The sequence below is a fragment of the Calidris pugnax genome, unplaced genomic scaffold (assembly GCF_001431845.1).
Source record: "Calidris pugnax isolate Ruff unplaced genomic scaffold, ASM143184v1 scaffold58, whole genome shotgun sequence".
NCBI lineage: Eukaryota > Metazoa > Chordata > Aves > Charadriiformes > Scolopacidae > Calidris > Calidris pugnax.
The window spans coordinates 6,618,577-6,625,656 of NW_015090868.1; positions in this window are offsets into that span (position 1 = coordinate 6,618,577).

Sequence of the window (7,080 nt, forward strand, 5' to 3'; positions counted from 1 at the left end):
ATTGTTTAATGTAGTACCCTTGACCTTTCCTTTTTCTTCCTCATACTTCAGTCATGAGATCTGGTGTCTCCTCTTTTCAAAGGAAACTAAATATCCCTTTAATGTCTCGGGGTTCTGCTGCTGGTTTCATACAGCCCCATGGGATGGTGGCACTGGCAGTTGCTCCCAGTTTGTCCAGACTGATAAGGTCTTCTCAGTACATGCACTCAGGTGTCAGCTCATGCCCCACTGACTGGTGTGTGGTGACTGAGAGCTGGGAGACTGGCAGAAATGGGATGCTAATGGGGAGGGAGGGTGGGAGGGGAATGGAGGGCTTGGAGTGAGAGTGGGGTGGTGGGGTCCAGCCTTAAAGGGTCTTTTGCCTGCCCCCCTTTTAGCAAAGATGCTAAAATATCTTTGTTTTATCTCATTTAAATTGCTTTTTCTTTTTGAAATTACATTTTTAGCTCATTTAATTAGTGTGGGAGTTTTTAAATTACATTTTAATGAAGGTTTTATCCTAAGAATTCCAGTTCCAGTTACTGGTGTGCATCATCATCCCATCCGATGAAGCTCTTTGGTTTAATAGATATTTCTGTAGGACTTTACCCAGGGCTGCCAGTATTTGAAGAAAGCAGCACCTCAACCACTTCCTTGGGCAGCCCATTCCAATGCTTGATAACCCTTTCAGTGTAAAAATTTTTCCTAATATCCAGTCTGAAGGTGCAACCTGAGCAGGTATGTGGTCAGAGAAAAGCTAAGTTATGGGCTGAAGCCTTCTATGTTTTCCATGACCCCTGGTGCAACCTGAGCAGGTATGCGATCAGAGAAAAGCTAAATTATGGGCTGAAGCCTTCTATGTTTTCCATGATACACCTTAAAAGTTTCTCTTGCTGCTAGTGGGTAACACAACAGAAGTGCTTCAACTGTGTTTTACATCCTGATCAGGAAAAAGAGTCCTTTGCCTCTTTCTCCTGCTTACCTAGTGGGGTTTTTATGTTTGTTTGTTTCCAGACTGGAGAAAAAATGGATGGTGTGAATGCAGAATTCAGATGCACCTGCCTGAGTTGCTAGGAAAGAGGTCTGATTTGTTTTCAAAGCTTAGTAAAGCAAAACTATTTAAAAGATAAAGTACTAAAACGGAGTTCTCTGACTTGAAGTTTGCAGCGTGCCCTTCTTCGGAAAATCTTTTGGGTTGAAAGAATTGAAAGTAGGTTGAAAGTAGGTCACGTAGCTCTCTCTGCGTGGTGCGACGTTGTTCTCATCATTCCTGTAATTCCCTGAGCGATGGCTCTCACCTTCAGCTTTCCACAGCCCTGGTGACTCTTGCACATTGTGCCATTGCCTGCCTCCTCTTAGAGCTGTAGGGACCTATTGGTTCTTCTTACCTTTGTGTAAACCCTTTGGACTCAGTGAAACAATATTGGTGCAAATGAGTGTATATGAGGGAATCTCACAGCTTTTTTTACTCTTCTGTTCAAACTTACTCTTATAAACATTATTTTTACATCACTCTTAATGGGATAATGAAAGTAGCCAGTCTTTGCTCTTCTCAATTCATTTTTTATCACCCTTTTGGTTGCAGTGATTTTGGAGTGTCAGAAAATTATTTAAGTTGATCTTTTTATGTCTGTAATCTTTGCTTCTGGGTTACATTTGTTAAGTTACTACTATGTGTAATTTTATTCTTTTGGATCTTTTAAAAGGCCATTTTTCAGGCTTACAGATTTGAATTAAATTAAATAATTTAAGTGATTTATTTTGTTTCCATCTGCTATTTCTGACAATACATCCGATTATATTATAAGCTTTTTTTTTTTAATAACAGTGTCAATATTGGTAGCTCCTGCTCAAGTTGTTACTTTTTCCTGTTTTCACATATTTTGTAGAGTTTCTCATTCTGTGATTTTACTTTAGACCAATCTTTCTTCTGTGACCCAGTTCAGAATTTTCTTGCTGACAGTGATTTTATTTTCATATATTGTAGGACAAACTGAAATGATTTCTGAAAACAACATATGTTTAACTGAACCACAGCTTTGTGCTCAGTCAGATAACCTGCATTGCAACAGCAAAACAAGGTAATCATATTTTTATATTACAGAAACAATTGCAGGCATTAAGTGTTAATTACATGTCCCTGTTACAGATACTTGTAACAGCTATTACCACAATAATTTTAATAGAAATTCAAGTTTATTTTCAAGTAAGTGAGAAATGAACAAATTATATTGCCCGTGGCTGGATCATCAATTTCTTGTCACCCTATGTGCTGGTTAAATAGTTCACAAATACGTTGTTATTATAATTCAAATACCGTTGATTATAATGTCGGGCGTGTTTTTATAATAAATTGAAGTATTAAGCTTTCTATATTTTGCAAGAAAATGGCAAATTAAGGCCAGTTCCATGCCATCCATTATTAAAAGTGTAGCTATATTGATCAGGACTGTAGGAATAAAATAACACTCCTGGCTTAGAGAACTACACGTGCACCTCTCCAGCCATTATGGAGATGCAGTTTGTATTGGCAAAGGAATTCTTTTTTATGATAGGGCTTATTTCATTTGAGGTGCTTTGGTTATGCTAGCAAAAATCTTACTGTTTTTCAAAGATAAGCTGCCTCTTTGCTAAGGGGCTTTGCTAATATAGAAATTAGCCTTCTCAGATATGCCTGAGCATGTAACAGTTTTCCATATTTTCTCACATCCTTGTCCTGTCCCTGTGTACAGGATATGCCCACACTGAAGCAATAGATAGGTAGTTGTTAAGAATAGATGTGTATAATACCTACAGCCTAATTTCAGGTCATGTTGGAGAGGAATGAGTGGGGCTCCAGAAAATACGGTATTCTGATTTAACTGGTCAGCTGAGGTTGTTGAAATTGCACAATGAAATACGGGCCTAGATGCCTTTTAAATTATAGGCACACTAGTAGCAACTTTCATATTTTTTTTTCCCAACTGGGATCCTTTCTTATGCCAGTGAGTTTTTCCTCATCAACCATTTTCCTCTAAAACTACCCGGAGCAGAGCTAATCAGGACTTTGCCAAGAACAGCGTGGTTTTTTTTCCATCAGAAGTTATCCAAAGCATTAAAGTGTAAGCAAAGAAATGTATTCACTTCAGCAAAAAATCCTCAAGTCCAGTGTAGATGCATGAAGGAAGGAAAGGTCTGCAGAACAGCCAGAACCTCAGCAACTGGGAGGCCAGTGTTGAAGATGATAACTGTACTTCTGAGGGGAGAGGAAAGTGGTTGAGACAGTTTGTAGCTGTCAGAGTTTATTCCATCTTGCCTTGTGAACAAAATCCAGAAGGGGAAAAAAAGGAAAAAAAGTCAGTAGAAACAGAAACTAGTCAAAACAGAGAGAGGGCTAAAGGGTGCAGGCTGGGAAGAAAGTACTTGAAGGTGCAGATGACAGTGATGTCTGGAACAAGGGTGTGCATGTCTTAGTGAGCACCTTTGTTTGATTATTCTCAGCATTAATCATAGAATCATAGAATGGTTAGAGTTGAAAGGGACCTTAAAGATCACCCAGTCCCACCCCCTGCCCTGGGCAGGGACACCTCCCACCAGACCAGGTTGCTCCAAGCCCCATCCAGCCTGGCCTTGAACCCCTCCAGGGATGGGGCAGCCACAGGGAGGCTGGGAAGAAAGTGCTTGAAGGTGTGGATGACAGTGATGCCTGGAACAAGGGTGTGCATGTCTTAGTGAGCCAGGCTGGGAAGAAAGTACTTGAAGGTGCAGATGACAGTGATGTCTGGAACAAGGGTGTGCATGTCTTAGTGAGCACCTTTGATTATTCTCAGCATTAATCATAGAATCATAGAATGGTTAGAGTTGAAAGGGACCTTAAAGATCATCCAGTTCCACCCCCCTGCCCTGGGCAGGGACACCTCCCACCAGACCAGGTTGCTCCAAGCCCCATCCAACCTGGCCTTGAACCCCTCCAGGGATGGGGCAGCCACAGCTTCTCTGGGCAACCTGGGCCAGGCTCTCACCACCCTCACAGGAAAGGATTTCTTCCTAATATCTAATCTAAATCTCCCCTCTGCCAGTACCCCTTACATTACCATTAATGCCAAGCTTCATTTTTGTGAGGCATTTTTGAAGTTGCAGGCTTTCTCGTTCACTGGTTGTAATCCATAGGCAGGAAGAACTAAAAGAATGAAAGTTATAAGACAGCAGTGTCCCTGGTACCCGGCAGCTAATTATTACACACTTTTGTCTCCAGTTCTGCCCCTCAAGTCTGCATTCACTGGTTGTAATCCACAGGCAGGAAGAACTAAAAAAATGAAAGTTCTAAGAGAGCAGTGTCCCTGGTACCCAGCAGCTAATTATTATACACTTTTTGTCTCCAGTTCTGCCCCTCAAGTCTGCAAAACAAGATTGAAAAAAACCAAAACGTTAAGCAGAGCACTCTTCTTTTCTTCTCTTCCCACTTTCCCTCCACTGCTAAAACACCCTCACTTCCAGGGATGAAGAGATCCCATCGAAACAGCCTTTGGGAAAAGTACCCTAAGGCCGTGCACTTTCTCCCACTGGGCACAGCTGAGCAGGGGAGGGAGGTTGTGCTCTGAGCAGCAGTGATGGGGGTGGGAGGAGGCTGGTTATAGCAGGGGATGAGAAGCAGGCATTATACGTAGGCTCCTTTTCCCTGCCGCCTCTCCGCTCTCCAGCAAGCCTGGGTTTATTTTAGCATTGGCCTTCTGGAGCAGGATTAATTTTCCCCTGAATAGGTCAGCCTGGGACAGTGCCAGGCTCCGTGGCCTTCCATAGCGGGGGTGACTTGGGAAGCTGGAGATACCTACTAAGCAGACAGTGCCTCTAACTGCTGGGCTTATGCCCAGTGCAGAAGTATCCTAGAATAACCTTTCTGATAAACAGAAAATTCCCTACGGGGTCTTTTTTTCCAGAGGCTGGTGTCGGGTTGAGCCAAGCTGTGGTGCTGCCCTCTGCTGTTGGTGATAAAATCCAGCAAAACCTTAACAAAATCCGAATAGGAAAGCAGCAGTGTGTATTTCATCTTCTCATTTCATAGAGTGCTTCATCCAATTAAAATGTGCCCTCGTATCTTCACTAGCAGTCCAGTTCGTAGCAACCGAATGTAGCTAATGGTTGTATTGGGTTTTTAGAACTGGTATTGTCCTCGTGGCAGTGCAAAGCACCTTGTGACCCAGAAATCATACTTTCTGGCATCCTTGGTAGTGTTTCAGTGTGCAGGGGAGATGCAGAGGAAGGAATTTCCGTCAGTAAGTCAGATTTTTGTAACTTTGCTATTTTGCTTCTTACTATCTAGAATTATTAAATTCCCGACTTACAAGTACTCGAGATAAAGTTGTGTAGAAAGCTGCAGCCATCCCAAATTACTCCTGTTTAATTACAGGATGCATAGAGGTGTCTAGGACTTGTTTTGTCCCTATCTAATCTGGGAGCCAGTGTGGAAGCAAAACAGAAGCAATCTGATATTTCCATCAGAGCTGGAGGGAAGTGCCATCGCGGGGCATTTCCTTGCCCCAACGCAGCACACCCCTGCCACGGTCGGGGCATGGGTGGCCCTGAGCCTTGGCACATCTGCAGATGTCCTTGGTGGCTCTAAGAGCTGCACTTGGGGCTCTCTTCTGGAGCAGAACAGCCACATCTGGACTGATTTCAAGACCCTACTGAATTAAATGGGTTTGTGGTATATGATTCAGGAAAACCACTGCTTCACTTCCCAAAACATATTACACTGTTAGGCCTTGCTACTCATCTTAATGTTCGTGTCTTGAAATGTTGCATTCATGTTTTGCTTTTTGATACTGATTTTTAAATCCTTGCCTTCAATTTCTTTGCCTCGGACATACTGCCCCGACTGTATGTGGCTTGGATTTAGCTAAATAAGTTTGATTCCCAGCATGACTTAGAGAACACATGTGGTGGCTCCCTTTCCAAGAAAATAGGCTCGCTTTCTGACTAGTGAAAAAAAAATAAATCTAAAAAAATCTAAATTAAGGCAAAACTGATCAACAGCCCTGTGACTCACTGTTGTACTGTGGTAAATAAAAGCAACTGTAGTCATTAATCTTGACAGCCACTCAGAAAATTGCTGTAAGATGTGCAGAGGGTTGCGGTGACTTTTTATGCAGCAGTTCATGAATGACAAAATAAATCAAACCTTCCATCAAAATATGTAGGTTAATTAACGAATGTTAGAAGTGTGATTTCACTTTGGGAAGTGGCTGTAAGAGTGGAGCTGTGAGGCTGTTTGTTGGCTCCCTCTGCCTTCAGGAGTGAGTATTTTGATTTCTGTTAGAGAAACTCCTTTCCATTCAAGCCTGCAACCTCAAGCTGGGCTGTAAAGCTGAGGCTTTTTGTGCTTGTATTATAAACAATAGTCAGATTGTAACTCTGGGCTTATTTTGGGGAAGGCAGAGAACCAGTAAAAATGCCTGTTTAAGTTTCCACTTAATTTGTTTTTCAGTTTTGGGGTGATTTGGCTTAATTTTCCAGGCTCCCAAATCAGAAGAGAGGAGAGAGACTTTGCCATTGCTTGGCGGGGATGATGGTTTGCTCAAATAATATTCACACCTCAGGTGGGGTGGCAGGAGGACTTGTTGCCTAGAACAATGATTATATTGCTCTCTACATAGGCCAGGTTTTTAGTTGGCTACATTTACAGCAGAAAACAGTTCTAATGGAAGATAAAAAATTGATCATTTTTACTGGTAGTCTCAGAATTTGTGAGTATTGGCTGAAAAAAAGTAGAAACGAGTAAAATCTGGTTGTGTCTTTTCTTCCATAGATCTCACAGAGACATGGGAGATGGCAGAATCAGTCCAGCATCTGGTGAGACTGCAACTGAAGCCAAGTTGGCAAACTTGTTTCAGTCTGATTTCATTTCACTCTTGGCCACGTTCTGGTAAGCATCTGTCCAATCACATTTATTTTGTTTCATTTCCAATCCCTTTGTGAGTGCAAACTGCTGAAGGCTGTGAAATTTGAAACACAGAAAAATCAAATCACCTGTGATAGAAGAGGGGGATCTTTTTCCAAAGGTGATAGTCTTTGGACAGGATCCCACTGGTTTTTTTCCCTTTTTTTCCCCCCATTTTTTGGTTA